The 17,563-nt window shown below is 39.9% G+C and overlaps 1 protein-coding gene across 1 annotated transcript in view; it reads right to left on the bottom strand.

Moving 5' to 3' along the window:
• The window catches only part of LOC113075831 (transmembrane protein 132C-like), a 198,645-nt gene that overhangs the window by 34,088 nt on the left and 146,994 nt on the right, over positions 1–17,563 (bottom strand). The window lies entirely within an intron of this gene.

Genomic DNA, 17,563 nt, shown 5'->3' with positions numbered 1-17,563 from the left:
TTTATTTTAGAATCTTATTTATAGTGTAGTTTTATTTAAAAAATATATATTTAAAAAAAAATCATATATCCATATTATTAATTAAAAAAACATAAAACATAAAAAATAAAAAAAATATTAAAGGGATAGTTCACCCAAAATTGAAAGTTCTGTCATTTACTCACCCTGGTCGTTTTGTGGAATATAAATATATATTTATATATTAAAGGGATAGTTCACCCAAAATTGAAAGTTCTGTCATTTACTCACCCTGGTCGTTTTGTGGAATATAAATATATATATATATATATATATATATATATATATATATATATATATATATATATATATATATATATATATATATATATGTGTGTTCTAGATAATCTTAAAGGGGGGGGTGAAATGCTATTTCATGCATACTGAGTTTTTTACACTGTTAAAGAGTTGGATTCCCATGCTAAACATGGGCAAAGTTTCAAAAATTAAGTTGTACGTTTGAAGGAGTATTTCTGTTCCAAAAATACTACTTCCGGTTTGTCACAAGTTTCGGAAAGTTTTTTTCGAGTATGGCTCTGTGTGACGTTAGATGGAGCAGAATTTCCTTATATGGGTCCTGAGGGCACGTCTGCCTGAAGAGCGCGCGCTCCCGTATAGCACAGCACTGAGAGAGCACAGGCATTCACTGATCAGAGCGAGAGCGTCGCGAAATATCACAAAAGGAGTGTGTTTTTGGTTGCCAGGGCAAGACAACCCTGCACAGATTACCAAAAGAGAAACAGCATTAAGGGACCAGTGGATGGAGTTTATTTTTACAGAGCATCAACGGAGTTGTGCAAGTGTTTTTGTTTGTTCCCCTGCATTTCCACATGTACAGCTTAAAAAAAAAAAAAGATGACAAAGTGGAACTTCCAAAACTTCCAAATCATTTTCCAAAACCGCTAAGCAAATATATACAGTTTCAGTACGTTACATACCACATAGAGACGTCGTTGCTGATGCTGCTCTTGTTCAATTTCAGCCTCTGGATATGATTCTGGATCATAAATATACGCTGAATCTGACTGTTAGCCATGGTTTGTTTTGGTTGGTTTTGTCCTCACGGTAATGTCACAGCTTCCAGACGCGCTCAACACAAAAGCCTACTGGCGCTCGTGATTCTTTAGCTCCGCCCACACGTCACGCCTCCAGCCACTGGTGTTTTCCGGGAAAAATCGGTACAGACTATCTTTCTCTTATGAATATAATAAAACTAAAGACTTTTTGGAGTTATGAAGGATGCAGTACTACTCTATAGGTACTCAAGATTAACAGGATATTGAGTGAAAACGAGCATTCACCCCCCCTTTAAACAAATATCTGATTAAATTCAGGATTTATTAAGCTTGGAGGCATCTGTCAATTCAAACTTTCATAGAACTCATTCAACTTTCCTGGTTAAACTAGCAGATACATTTATTGACTTAAAATTTGGTTTTGTTTCTCACAAAAAGCTCTTGAAAGAATGACAAATGTTTGGCTGCACTCCTGTATATCATCGCTATCTTACAAAGGAGGAATTGCTTTAGATTTTCATGTTGTTTATTAATGGAATCCTCACCTAAAGACAAAGAGATGACATGAGATAAAGATACAACAAGGACTTCAATCTAGGTCTACTATATACCAATATATTTAATTAGAAAAATAAATGGACATTTCAAGTTTCATTACATGCTCCATCAACAATGCAGAAAAAAATATATGCAAAGCTGAACTTCATGCGTTTTAGCATCTAGTCTTCCACCTCCCGGATTGCTGTGGGAATTGTGCCATTAAAAGAGCCAGTGTTCAAGCCTTTGTGAATTTATGAGAAAAGAGTAGGGGCAATAATTACTATGCAGCTGTCACATTCTGGGCCAATCTCAGTATCCTACTGTGTGTCTTATGCTAATTGTGGCTCTCTTGCCCCCAGGTCCAATCACATTGTGATCCTTAAGCCCATTTCCTGTTTTCCGCCATAATATCCAATTTTCAGTGTGCCCCTCCTGCCATAACGATATATATCAAAACGATATATAAAGTGTTAAGAGAAGAGAGGTGTCCGCGGGCACAGTGGTGATTTATGGGTTGTGTTTCCTCCCCTAAATAGAGGCTAGATAGAGGATTGGATCAGAAGGGCAATGGGCAACGAACGCGAAAGCTATAAAACTGAGAATGTCTGTTTACAGAGGATGAAGTTTCTCCACAGTAAACAGCAAACCATCAATCAGATGCCTTTAGCATGGAGACATGCGATATTGGACAGGGAATAGTGAATTTTGTTATAATTGGTTACAGTGAACGAATGGATTGTGATCTGTGTTTTATTATCTGTGAAATTTGAATGATTTTCGGGCCAAATTTGCTAAATTAATTGCCAAGAAGAGGCATATAAAAATGCAAGATTAAAAATGTCATTGTGAAAATGATCCAGCAGATTTGATTGCGGATGCGATGTGTCTTCAAACCTCTGTGCTCTGCCCAATTACTCTAACCACAAACGACCTCACCACACAGACTGCGGTTTAGGACACACTGAACCGAAACCCTCAAACAACAGGATGCGCCACTGCAGTCCAGAGTGCAGCCTTCTCTAGAGACTGACCAAAGCTGAATCAATAAAGCATCAGAAGGACCATAAGCCTGCATCATCCAACTAATCCAAGTAGATTCCCCACCAGCGAGCTGTATCTGTAGACAGAACAAGTAGCACAAGGCAGCACAGAACATGAAAGCAGAAATAAACAAGAGCTCTATCAAGCTCTGACCCAACTCAGAATTTGCACCATTGTAATCCTTGTGTAAAATGATATAAAATTTATTTTTACACTACTTCTCATAATTTTTTTAAATAACAGTTTCTATGTAAAATGTAATTAATTCCTGTGATGCAAAGCTGAATTTTTAGTAGCCATTTCTTCAGTCACAAGAAACTTGTGTTAATTAAACTCCAGCAGAGCTAAAATCAACTCTGAAAAAAGTGTGCATATTGTCCCAATCTTTTCAGAGTTACATTAACACTCTTCAACGAGTTACATGTTTAACACTATGAATGAGTTATATGTACACGGTATATAGAGTTAAAAAAAAAACAACTCTGGTCCAAACCACAGAGTGTTGATTTTTCCTTAACACCAGTGTAAAGACATACAATTTAACACCTTTAAGATATATTTTAACTCTTGATATTTTAACTCCAGTGTATTGAGTTAGCATTACAAAAACTCTCCTGCACAGCAAAAAAGCCAGTGTACAATTAACTCAATTCAAGACAAATGTTACACTCTACTATTGATACAGGCTTGTTTAGGTCCGCTTGGAGCCGGGAAGCAGCGGAAGCCCCATCCTTCCCGAAGGAGGTCTCGGAGGCAAATACACATATAGCATCTATTTAGTAGTATACGGAGAAATTTCAGGTGATTAAAACCCTCTTGGGAAGGCAGAAGTCTGCCCTGGAAACACGGGCTCTAAGGCTATACCGTGGACTATTAACATACGAGTACAGCTTAGGTCTCAATATGTAACCCAGCCTTCCATGGTTCTCACGGATTCATCATGAAGGCCTGGCGCCGGAAGTTCTGCTGCGTCCAGCTGCCTAGGATGATGGAGGATCTCAACAGGGTCTACAGTACGGACACTCTGGAGCAGTTTTAGCAAGCCGACACTAACCTGGGCCTCTCAGTGCCACTACCCGTTTGAGGTGAGAACACAGGAGGATACCGGCTCTACACGAAGGCTATAGAACCTAGCAAACGTGTTAGGGGTCACCCAGCCCGCAGCTCTACAAATATCTGTCAGCAAGGCGCCACGAGCCAGTGCCCAGGAGGATGCAACACTTCTAGTTGAGTGAGCTCACAACCTGAACGGGCAGGGCACATCCTGAGCCTGATAAGCCAGGGTTATGGCATCCACAATCCAGTGGGCCATCCTCTGCTTAGAGACGGCATTCCCCTTCTGCCGGCCTCCGTAACAGACAAAGAGCTGGTCTGAGGTCCTGAAGCTTTGCGTCCGGTCCACGTTGCACCTTAAGTAAAGCCAGGGCTGGGTCTGCCTCCTCCAGGGGCAGCGCTTGCAGGTTCACCACTTGGTCTTTGAAGGGTGTAGTGGGAACCTTGGGCACGTACCCAGGCCGGGGCCTCAGGATTACCTGGGAGTCAGCCGGCCCGAACTCTAGGCACGAATCGTCGACCGAAAATGCATGCAGGTCCCCTACCCTCTTGATGGAGGCCAGTGCAAGCAGGAGCAGAGTTTTCAATGAAATAAACTTTAGCTCAACTGAATGCAAAGGCTCGAATGGGCCCTGCTGTAGTGATTTAAGCACTAGAGACAGGACCCAAGAGGGTATACAGGGGAACCTGATGATGAGGCCATGCTTACCCAAAGACTTCCCATTCACGGGGTCATGGTACACAGCAATAGCGGCAACCTGGACTTTGAGGGTGGATGGGACAGCCTTCGCTCCAACCCTTGCTGCAGAAAGGATAGCATGACCGCAATCGGGCATCTTCGGGGGTCTTCTCGGCGAGAAGAACACCACTCAACGAACAGGTTCCACTTCAAGGCATAGGCGTGTCTCGTAGACGGTGCTGTTGCCAGAGTGATGGTGTTCACTACCTCTTGGGGTAGGTCACCTAGAACCTCCGCGTCCCGTCCAGGGACCAAACATGGAGTTTCCAAAGGTCTGGATGCGGGTGCCAAATGGTGCCCAGTCTCTGAGTCAGTAAATCCCTCCTCAGAGGAACCGGCCAAGGAGGGGCTGTCGAGAGGAGCACTAGTTCGAGGAACCAGGTCCGAGTAGGCCAATATGGCGCTACTAGCAAGACTTGCTCCTTGTCCTCCCGGACTTTGCACAATGTCTGTGCGAGAAGGCTCACTGGGGGAAACGCATACTTGCGTAGGTCCCGCGGCCAGCTGTGTACCAGTGCGTCCGTGCCGAGAGTTCCCTAGGTCAGGGAGTAGAAAACCTGGCAGTGAGAGGTCTCTGGAGCAGCAAACAGGTCTACCTGAGCGGCTCTGAATCGCCTCCAAATCAGCTGGACCGTCAGGGGATGGAGTCACCATTCTCTCGGGAGCATCGTCGGCTGCACGACTGAGCAGGCCTGGAATGTGAACGGCACGAAGTGACCTCAGAACCTTCTGACTCCAAAGGAGGAGGTGGCGGGCGAGTTGCGAGATGCGACGAGAGCGCAGACCACCTTGGCTGTTGATGTACGCAACAGTCGCAGTGTTGTCCAATCGGACCAGCACAGGCTTGCCTCGTAAGAAACCTTTGAGACGGTTCAAGGCAAGGTGCATTGCTAACAACTCTAGGCAATTGATGTGCCACTGCAGCTGCGGGCCCGTCCAAACCCCTGAGACTGCATGCTCGTTGTACGTGGCCCCCCAGGCGGTGGTGGAGGCATCCGTGTAAACTATAGCATGCCTGGAGATCTGCTTTAGGGGCACCCCTGCCCAGAGGAATGCAAGATCTGACCACGGAGTGAGGGTTTGGCGACAGGCTGGTGTAACTTGGACCCGGTGAGTGCCGCGCTTCCACGCCCACCTCGGGACTCGGCCATAAAGCCAGTGCTGGAGCGGTCTCATATGTAATACGCCGAGTGGTGTAAGTGTCGCTATGGCCACCATATGCCCCAGGAGCCTCTGAAAGAGTTTCAGTGGGACCACTGTCCTGCTCTTGGACGTATTCAAGCAGGCTAGCACCGACCGCGCACGTTCCTCTGTGAGGCGTGCTGTCTGTTCGACCGAATCCAACTCCATAACGAGAAAAGAGATCCTCTGCAACGGCGAGAGTTTGCTCTTTTCCCAGCTGACCTGAAGGCCCAACAGGCTCAGGTGCCGGAGCACCACATCCCTGTGCTCACACAACTGATCTCGAGACTGTGCTAGTATCACCCAATCGTAGTTGAGAATGCGAACACTCTTCCTGGTTTGCAGCTCAGAGATGGTCATATTCCCGCAGTGAGAACATGACTCATCCACGAAAGCCACCTCAGCGTGCTCGACGCCCAGACACATGAGGCAGCGATCGTGACCATCACCCATTGCCAGGGAACGACCGCACCCAGAAACGCACGCCCAGTGAAGCTCTATTAGAGAAATTTGCTCTTTAGGAAATGCTCTTTTAGTGCTGAGGCGCACAGGGGAATTGGCCGCTTGCAACACGACAGGGGTAGTGCAACCTGAAGTGTGCAATCCACTCGACACAGGAACGACCGCCGCTGAAGCGCCGTCTCGCCAACACACGAAGCTTCCGAGAGCGTACTGAACTCGTAGTTCACAGCAGACACAGTTGAGCAGAGCGATACTAACGCTCGGCTCCGAAGCGAAAAGCTGGTATGCATTGCACCTGCTGCCCTCTTATACTCACGCAGTGATCAGCGGCAGCTGGATGCAATAATTGCATGCCAATGTGCATTGGCTCGTTTAGTTTACACTCGAAGTAGATTGGTCTATCAAAGTGATATCCCATATTCGTGGCGTCGAGAGTGACCGACTGAAAGGGAACAGAACATAAATATCGCTATAAATCAATATAATGTTATTAAACACATTTTAAATGAGATACAAACACTTAACTTACTTTCAGAATCCCCTTAAAGTATAGAAAATTCTTGACGTACTCGTCTGTTCCACATCGCGTGTGAAAGGAAATGTCACAACTTTAACACTTTACTCTAAAAGTACCCAACACTAGGATTTCCACATGTAAGATTTTGCTGTTTATAAATGATATAGGGTGTTTCAGATGCTAAACCATTCTTAGTGGTTGTCAGCAGGATGCTACAGTATATGGTTACTGTCTGGCCCAAGTCAAAAGATCCCACTCACAATGATATACTGGTCTGTACATCTGATCCTTATTCAAACTGTATGCGATTTTAAGCATCATTGCTTAAATAGAAAAAGCTGCATAATCTAGTATCAGTAATTTAGATATCATTTATGCCCAAAGCACATGTAGTTTAATACCATAGGTTTTGGAAAATGGTGATGCTTAGAACTAATTAAAGATCTGAGGATAGGTCTACATTTGACAGGAAACTGCATAAAGTACTCAACTCTCCTTTAAACAGTGGATGAGTGTGTACTAAAAATAGAACTCAATTAAGGCACATTACCACTTTAGGAACTATCGATACATGCCTCTAATTATTTGATGGCGTCATGTCCGGATGATTCCCATGCCAGACAATTCGATCCAGTGCAATTTGGATTTGGGGGGTTATTGACCTTCAGAAAACTGGAACAGGAGAGAGTGAATGCCACTCATGTAAGGCAGGTTGGTACAGAAAGAGGCCACAGTAAATGTCAGTGTAATTACAATGACAGGTCATTTTGTTGCTTTGTAAGAGAAACTTATTATTTGTAACTTCAAATTGAAAGCTGAAATTCAGATGTAAATAAACAGACTCCCAAGGGGAGGCAGCAAGTGTCACCTGATCCCCCACAATGCACTGTGTCTAAGTACATCATCGTTGGCTGTCATTATCAGCACTGTACACCTGCTATAAATGCAACGGCTTTCATCTTGTATTTAATACAAAGCTAAACAGCCATAAAATCAGGGAGGTAACAAACATCTAGCCGCACAGTTCACTTCCAAAACCTCGATGGCAGCTTGTAACTGACCGTAATTAAGCTTTGAAATATGAGCTTGTAAAAGCGATTGTGTTGGTGAAATGTGCAGGTCACAGCAGAAAACAATTAACTCCCATACTCTCCTCAACCTTAAAGAAAATATGCAACAACACACTAGCAAATAAGCAGAACTTGTGCCAAAAATCAGGCTAATATGGTCGGCCATCAATGCTTTGGCAGGAGGCATCAAGCAAAACTAACAATAAACATGAAAAATGACGCATAATGGCTGGATAAACAAATGGGAGGAGCTGCATGTGGTCATCAGCATTAAACTAAACACTTTTCTGACAGCTGTATGCCCATTTCAAGTTAACCTCTAATTAGCAGATTCATTACATTTCTCCTCCTGTATCACACAGCTCACTTGAGCATGTCAGCTTCCAATTAGATGTCTTTTATAACCATTGTATGCGACGCATTCCTGTGTCACAATTTTAAAGGCTTATTGTTGATACATGAAGCCGCCATTTCCCATGTCCCACATTTCTGCAGTTCAGTTGATTTCCTGTATGCGCTAATCAGTGTTGGGCAAACGTTTGCTACGGTTACATAAAAAAAGTTACCTATATAGAATATGGGAAGAAATTCGAGTTCTGCGCAACTGTTTTGCTGCCTGAGGCTTTCTCCTCTTTTTTTGAACGGTAGTCTTACATCAACGGTTGGTGTTTGTCTCTCCAACTTTGTTTGCATACAATAACTATATATTTTTATAAATAAAGTAATATTTCACCATCCACATCAGGCAGAACCCCTGGAGACAGCTTCATTACATTAATTCATTTAATAAATGTAATACAACTCAGTCCTTGTTATTTTATATGCCACTCATTACCTGTTCCTCTTAACTCACAAACACACACACAAACAAATCAAAAGACATTTCTGAGAAAAGACCATCTCACTCTCCTTCTAAATGCATATTATAGCTGATCAAATTGAAATATGTACATACAGACATTTGAAATATAATTAACATTAAGACCTATCTAAAAGACATTCTCTGTGCTTATTTCTGTTATTCGCTTCTCTTTCTAGTTTCCCACTGATAAACTGTGAGAGGTAAATTGGTGGAGGCACTTAGTGGTGGTTTAATGCAAACCCATTATACAGATGAAGAGAGAGTGGACGCTCGGGTTCCCACTTAGCACAATGCCTTACACAAATTAACTTGCTTTAATGTACCTCTTGTTCATTCCAACAGGCCTAAGAAAGTCAGACATAAAGAAGTGAGGTAAACAGGATACAAAAACAGAGTGTACACATACACACATTAGCAGGATGCGAAGCAATAGTCAAGTGTTATTTTGTTTTGTTTTTTTCAGATGAATTGCTAATACAACCTACTTTTGTTCTCCCGACGAGGCTTATCAAGCAAAACATTCCTAAACTCTCCCCTCGCTTTTTGGATTTAGGTGCAGAATACAAATATGAACAGGCAGAGTTTCTAGCAAATCATTCTCTCTGTCTGAGTTTTTCTCTCATGGACACGCACACAATTCCATTTCACCGAGCCAAATTGCTGTGCAATGGCCCTGCTTTGAAGGAGAGCGCTCAGAAAGCTCTAGAGGTAAAGAGCTCAGAGGTGGGAGAGGAAAGGAAAATGATAATGGGAGAGAAGTAGAAGTAGGACCCGAAACGACAAGAGCATCTTGGCAGGTCTTGGCAGCTCTGGCACTGAGACTGATAGATCAGATGTAATTGACAATTAGCTTCACGACACTCTGAATTACAGACCCTTTAATAGGGCCTGAAACACAAGAAACCTTTCTCCAAACCAATTTTTGTGCCATCCATTGTGTGTGTGTGTGTGTGTTTGTGTGTGTGTGTGTGTGTGTGTGTGTGTGTGTGTGAGATAGCCTTATGGCCCTCTGGTGTGTAATGTTTCCACTAACCATGCTGTGATATCCAGGTAAGTCTGTACGCCAGGTTGTGTGTGTGTTAGGAGTTGTGTCCACCACAACTCCTTTCTCTTACACACAGTATAAGCCTTTGCTCTTTTCTGTACAATGTAAATTGGCTCCATTTCTTTGCCTTTTGAAGAATTAGCCTCTAAAAGCTTATAGAAATTTGCGAGTATATGCTTATCTGTCCCCTACATTTATTTATCTTATCCTGACATGCTCGCTGAACCTTCAGATGAGTCCTTAGTAAATAAATAAACATCTTATCTTAAAGTGTATGTTCTGAAAAATGTACTTGACAAATAATGGTGTGCATTATCCCAAAATTCAATGAAGGCACATAAGCCATGTTCTTTGGAGACACAATAATAATAAGTGTTAAAGTAAAATTATGGGTAATGAAAGGTTCACATTTAGGTTTTGATAGTCCCCAACAACAGGTTGACATGCATGCAAGGTCAAAAAACGTGTTCATTGTCTTATAATATTCACTTATTTTTACCTTACTTGTTCAATGACTCCCAAACGATTCATTCATTCAATATATAAATGAGGTGGATCAACATTTTGAAATGTCAGGCATCATTTCACTGATACTTTCTGAAAAGGAATAATTATTTGACTTTTTTGGTTTGTTTGTTTAATGACATTTTAACACATGCCTTCCTCCCTTACACATTTTCTTCCTTGGTGTGTTTCATTTATATATGAACACGCAAATCGGATTTGGATCCACAACAATATAACTGGTTCAATGTATATAAAATGTATCATTTAGAATGGGAATAACCAATCTCACCAATGAGAGGCCATTTTTACGCACATGTGACTGGCATAAACACATTTTAAATCCACTTTGAAATGTTTCCCTGTGTTAACAAACTGACGCAAAGAAACTGTTTCAGAACAAAGCAACTACAGGTCTGAACATTTTCTGAAATGCCATTCAAACAGAATGCAGTATTTTGTGAAATGCTGAATAATCTTTCTCTTCCAGAAAGAAAACACTACCTATTTCTTAATTTGATTACTTTGTTTTGCTCGTAATTTAGCTATCGATTGCATTTAATTCCTGATGGGCTATACTTTATTTTGTTTTTATGTTGCTGATTGTATTTACAGCATAAAACAGTCCTTAAGAAGGAGTGATAAATCTAAGTTGACAAGGCAACAATGAATAGAACAGTGATCAAAGCCCTCAGTGGACTGTGTGCCTCCGTTAGGCCTGTTAAGGAGCTCCGGTCCCTGGAGTCGCCATCTTCCTAGCCCTTGGAATACAATGCTCTGTCTTATTCAGAAACACAAAAGAAGAATTGGACTATTAAACACTCTGGAAAAAAATGCAAAACATCACCATTTAGGCTCTCGTTTCAGGAATTTCTTTTTCCAATGCCACTGTTCCTTCCACTCTTTCTTTGACCTGTGGGAAACATCCATTCATCATACCATATTATTAAAACTAGGCATGGCAGCTCAATGTACCGCCTGTGATAAATATAGACACGACTTCTCTCTCTCTCTCACTCACATCTCTTTTTACTTTCTCTCTCCTCAACCTTCCTCTCCTTGCTCAAAGTAAGCTAATGAGAAAGACGAACAGAGATAGAGACACAAATATGGTGTGTGTGAAAAAACTTCAAGAAGGTGCTATATGAAGATACAGTTTAGGAATGAAAGGTAATGGCCCAAATGAACTGCTTCAGGCAGGACAATGTTTAAATTTCCTTTCTTTAATTACATTAAAAACACCAATCCTAGTAGGTACAGAAGTTGCTTCAGGCCCCTTTATCTCAGAAATGTTTCATCCAAGGAAGAAAGTAAAGCAGTGGAAAGAGAAAATAATCAACACAAAAAACATTCAGTAGTGTTTAAACATTTTTTTTTTTTAAGAGAGAGCCTGAGAGGCTGAAACATTCAAGTGTGACCTGAATGTCACTGGGGTAATGGCGAAATATGTGAGAGGATGCCTACATTTCACTTGAGATTCCCTGGTTACCTTGTCAGTGAGATAATGGTCCTCATATCAAGTTTGCAACCTTTCTGCAAATCTGCCTGAACAGGTTCAACTGATGGAAGTAGACAGACTAAGTACCAGGTAAACAACTCACCATTTATTCCAATCGAACTGAACTTGAAATGATCTGTGAGCGAGTCCATTTAGGTGTCAACTCTCATTATAATTTAAAGGGGTCATGGACTGAGAAATCTAATTTCCTTTGATCTTTTGACATATAATCAATATAACAGGTCAATAAACTATAAAAACCTTTTGTAAGATTCCAAACTCCAAACTTTCTCTTTAGTTCAAAAACAGTTTTTTTCAAGCTCAGAAAACGACCTTTTTTGGAATGTGCCACTTTATGATGTAATAGTGTGACTAAACACCGCCTCCGCAGGAGAATATCAACGCCTGCTTCTACGTCACTGCTTCTTTAGCTCTGCCCACTGATACAAGTTTGTAGTAGTAGGAGAGGAAATACTAGAGAGATTCAAACACTGGTTAATCCATCGACAGAACCATACAGATGAAATTACAAGATTACAAGACACTTGTGATCCTAACATATCTACACGAGTGATGTTGAGTCGCAAATCAATTTTTTTCTTTAAGGTCAGAAGTGGCACAAAAGCTTGGAGTAGGCCTATGTCAGAAATAGAGTGGGACATCAGTTTACTGTTGGAGATTTGTTGTGTCAATTTGTGCCGCATCCATTCAGAATCATCGATTATAATAATTCTGTTGTCTATAGTCACGCTGTTCCGCTCACGTCCAGTGTAAACATGGGGTAAAATTAACAAAGAGCTCCAGATCACATCAGTGAAACACTGTTTGTTTGTTTGCTTTACTTTGCTAGGGATTCATTTTTAAACTAGACAGTATGATGCAGGCATTTTAGAGAAACTTAAAGTAAGCAATTATGCAATGCTGAGTATGACTAGAGTTGATCCAACCGTAATGTCGCAACACAGAAGTGTAGGTAAACATGCTTTTACCACTATTTTATTGTCTGTTCCGGACTGTTTGACATACAATGAGTATTTACAAATTTTTTATCCGAATGACCCATGTAGTTTTCAGAGTGCGTCACAGTAACGTCCATCTGTTATTTTAATAAGCGAAACTGTTAGCCAATCACAGCAGTGGGCGTTTCTTGCAAGTCTTCAATGTGCCCCAACTATGAAAACAGACCGTTCTGCAGAAAGGCTCAAAAACAGGATAGAAAATAGCCTATTACTTCTAAATTATGATTTTTTTTTTATTAAAATCACACACTAATATTATCAGTAAACCTCAGAGGACATTATAAAGTAATAAAAAAATGCAGTTCATGACCCCTTTAAGATGCTCTTCAGTTTTTTCAAACTTTATCACACCAGCAGAGTTTACCAAGGTTTTTTTCATTAATAAAAAAAAAAAAAAAAAGAAAAAGAAAATTTAAATATTACAATGAATAGCTAAATTAGTAGTAAAATATAACGGATACATCAATACATTCATACTTCTGTATTACTGTAGTTATTTTGCAATATATATAAAAATATATATATATACTGTATACTGGAATATAATTCCAGTTCTAACAGTATAATTTTTTGTAATAAAAATTTTAAAAGCAAAATAAATGTTAGAAATAGAAATGATAAAATAATAATAAATACAAATATCTGTAAAAACAATAACAATAATACAGAGAATATGACGACTACATCATAGAAAATGGTCTGAAAGCTGTTTTTCTTAAGCATTATTTCTATAAATATCTGATTTATAAATACACTTAGAACTCCCATATGAACTAAAATTTTAAAACAAAAAATGTGTAAACACATCAGAGTGATTTATTATTGTAGAAGAAAATGTGTAGAAATGTTTAAAAAATCAAAAATCATAAGGCTTTAAAACAACATTAATTAATGTAAAATATGTTGCAATTCTGCTGGGATATACATTTTTTAATATAGTACGTGATTTTTTTTTTTTTAAGGGTAAAATGTTGTCCCATGTGCCAAATGGAAATTGTATAGATATCAAAAGAAAAAAAAACACCAAATTTACATTCTGAAAAGCCCAAACTCATGAAACACACCCACCATACCTTTCCATACATTTCCAGTGCTATAACTCATTAATCATTTGAACCTGAACATGAAACATGAAACAGTAATCAAAATAAACAATAATACTGCATAAGTAATTCATTTAAAGTCTCCACTTTGCCCATCTCTTCATAACAACGGCTCATCACAGTGTACATTTTTGCCATTTAATTTAAAATGCGGCCACTATTAAGAATCGCACTTCCTCTCTCTCGCTGACTCACCCGCTCTTTCTATCTTTCCCTAATGTTAACATACCACAAACTGGTATTAAACCACTCAGCTGAAAGCCCCGCCCCTCTCATAGCTACACGGCCCACTGGGTATTTCAGCAACTCAGTGGAATCTTCAAACAACAAAGATGAACAAGTGTTCCAATTAAGAATTAATTACTGCTCAGACACTCAACTGCTTCTGCTCACTCCACTGAGAACAACTCAAAACAGAGAGGAAAAACACACACACATACACATAGCAAGAAAGATAAGATAGAGGGCTCACATACAGAACACATATAGAAGAAAATGTGAGTATGAAGGCAGAGGGTACAAGTGAGTGAGTGAGTGAGTGAGAGAGAGAGAGCGAGAGAGAGAGAGAGATGGAAAAAAGTCAAGAAAATGGCTGGAGGTATCACCATCTGGGCTTAAAACACTCTAACAAGCCCAACGCAGAATTACACAGTACCTCAGATGTAAGGAAAGAGGCAATTTATAACTGGCTTTCAACACCAAAGAGAGAAGAGGGGCGAAATAGCCTCTTTCAGTACATACTCATTGTGGGTAAAATAGTGTCTACAGAGCAAGGCAAATTACTGCTAATAGGTCGTATCTCTACTGGAACTTGCTGAGTACCAAAAGCTACTCTGAGCACAAATATGTCCTGTTAAGAGTTTATTTATAGGGTAAATACACACAGGGGTTTGAAAGTGAGTTTTGGATGTAGAAATTAAATAAAATTTGTGGTACAGTTGATTTACATATCGCCACTGATGTATAAACTAATCTTCTACAAAAACATTTCTAATCTTTATCGCACTATGTACCTCATCTTTTCTCCTTTTTTTACTTCTCGTTTTTCACCCTTTAGTGTATGTGTGTGTGTGTGTTCATGTTTCGTTAATGACAGTGCTGGGCCACTTCCACAGGAAGTCCAGGACTCCAGTAGGGGCCATCTTTCATCTTCTGACCTTTTCTGATGTCTGGTGTCTCTGTCTTTCTTTACTGACAGCTATTCAGGGGCTCTAACAAGGTCTAACTTTAAAAGGTTTGGACTGGATGTCACTGTGTAGCAGAGAGTGAAAGATGAAGAGAAGGAAAGAATGATTATATAAAACAATAACACTAAGGGCCCTATTTTAACAATCTAAACGCAAAGTGTAAAGCGCACGGCACAGGTGCACTCAGGGCGTGTCCAAATCCACTTTTGTTATTTTTACGACGGAAAAACGGTTGGCGTGCCCGGTTGCATGGTCTAAATGGGTTGTCCCTATTATCTTGATGAGTAATGGGTGTTTTTTGGGGGTAATGTGCAATAAACCAATCAGAATCTCATCTTCCATTCCCTTCCAGTTGCGCTCGTGCCATGATGGATTTTCTATTTACACTCCGGAATTTGGCAAGCACAAAGACAGAACGCATAGTCAGTGTAAAGAAAGTATGTAGATATGCTCTATTCTCCCGCTTCAGTCTCTATGACTTTCCCACCAAAGTGGAAACAGACATTCAACACTGTGAGAGGCTACATGGCAAGAGTTTGACCTGATGGGAGTGTGCTGGAATCATGTACCCCAGCAGGAAAGCTTGGATAGGGGTAACGAGAGTCACCTCTCCCACTGCTCTCACATATCTCAAGGAGCTGCAAACAGCGGGTGAGGAACACATGACCTGACCTATCAGATGGTCAAAATATGAGGGTGATTTTTAAATAAATAAATAAAACCCAAAGGTGTCCGTTTTGTTGCCTTGTGGTTAGTAAGTGTTGATGCGGGAGACCCACATCATGTCCGGATTCTCTATTGCTCACATTTCAATATATCACAAATAATATCTAATCAATAAAAAAGTAACAAAATATAAAAAACGTAACCCTCTAAAGTTGAGGCCTTTTCTCCTGATAACCCCGAAAAGAACTTAAATTACACTTTCAGTTTTAAACGTACAGATAAGAGCAATACATCAATCAAATATGTAAAGGGTCTGCTTTTTTGTATACAGATATAAGAACAACAAAACTTTGTGCACTTATAAAATAAAGATAACAAACAAGGTGTGCTGTCTGCACTGATCTTCATTTACAAACACGTCATTAAAATGAACTGAAACTCAGTGAATATTGAGAGATATCTATAGAAAGCTTGACATGTCTACTTTTAAACTAAACAAGTGCTGCCGAAAACAAATATTCTGTGATAAAGTAATCCATATGAAAACAACACAATGTCCGTTTTTCAGCCATACACCTGACTGAAAGGCTCATTATGCAGCTCACTATGCAGGCCTTTGTCTTCTCTGGTGTAAATCACAATAATATTCATTATAGTTGACACCTACTCGCATATGACTTTCACCAACAAAAAGTATCTTATAAAATTTAAATCAATATATTGTTTTCTGTAAGTGAGTAAACAATACGATTTTCTCATAATTTAGAAAGAAAAATTCTAGGCTACAAGCTCCAGTTCTCAAAAGTCACTGGAACCAATGTTCTGTATGTGTTTTATGGCCTTATTCAAGTGATTTAACATTTTTAGTTTTTCACTAACCACCCATAACATTTTTTTTTTTCCTCAAAAACACAATCATGTACAAGCATGCATTTCACATATTATTATAGCCCAGTTTGTGCTGATTACAGTGAAATTAGACTTTAGCCATTTAGATGTGTATAAAAACTGAAAAAAAGCACAAATGTCAGGGCATGACAAAACTTCTCCAGGCCCCAAAAATACCCTTAGACTCCAGAGGGAAATAAACAGATGAGGATAAATTTTGGAAGATTAAAAAAAACAGCATTGCATTATATTATAAAATTCCTCAACGTTGTATCACATATCTGTCTTGCTCTTTCATCTTTACTACTGACTGCTCATGCTGTGTTTTAGAAAGCACAGAGATAGCTGCTGTTGTCTATTTGCTATAAGCATTCTTTGTGTCTTATGCTTCTGACATGACAAAGTATTGTTGTTCATATCACATGGAACCACTGGGGGCTGCTTGTCAAGAAGACTGAAAGATTTAAAGAGTTAGATCCATACAGAGTTTAATCAATTCCTGCGTTAGACACAGGTCAGGTAGATGATCATACAATTTCATTAAATGCAGACCTGCCCACCCCTAAATGGATTATAAAACCATAACATACTGTAGTCGGTTGCTTTACATGTCAGTCAGAAAGGACCAGTATTGGTGTGTATTTCTTGTCCAAAAGTGGTTTGAACTGTAAGCTCAAAGTAAAAAGTCTAACATGTGCCTCAGATTCATAAAATGAGAACTTGGATGCCCTGGGGGTAAGCAGATAAACATCAAATGTAAATTGTTGGGTGAACTATCCCTTTAAAAATACGTTTTACAATTTTAAAAATAAAATTAGTCATTATTTTGACTAATAGTCGAAAATTATACATTATAAATTAATAATGAAATACTGCAAAAATTAGCAGTTTCATCAAATGGAAACTCTGGCTAAAGGAAAAGGTTATACTTTTACTATGCATGTGCAAGGGTTCACGACACTTAACTTACATCTCTATCCAGAATGCCATTGTCTTTTACTTAGAATGTAAGGTAACATATTTGTGGTCGATATAAAATGCTTTAACTGGTTAGTCCGGTGCCTTTGCGTTGTTATCACCCTCTTCTATGTGGATTCCATCTGATCTTGCACACACCCCAACTCGCTGTCGCCAAATCGTTTCCACTTTCGCA

The sequence above is a fragment of the Carassius auratus genome, unplaced genomic scaffold (assembly GCF_003368295.1).
Source record: "Carassius auratus strain Wakin unplaced genomic scaffold, ASM336829v1 scaf_tig00017721, whole genome shotgun sequence".
Taxonomy (NCBI): Eukaryota; Metazoa; Chordata; class Actinopteri; order Cypriniformes; family Cyprinidae; genus Carassius; species Carassius auratus.
The sequence above is the reverse complement of the archived record's forward strand: the minus strand, read 5'-3'. Positions and strand labels throughout refer to the sequence as shown.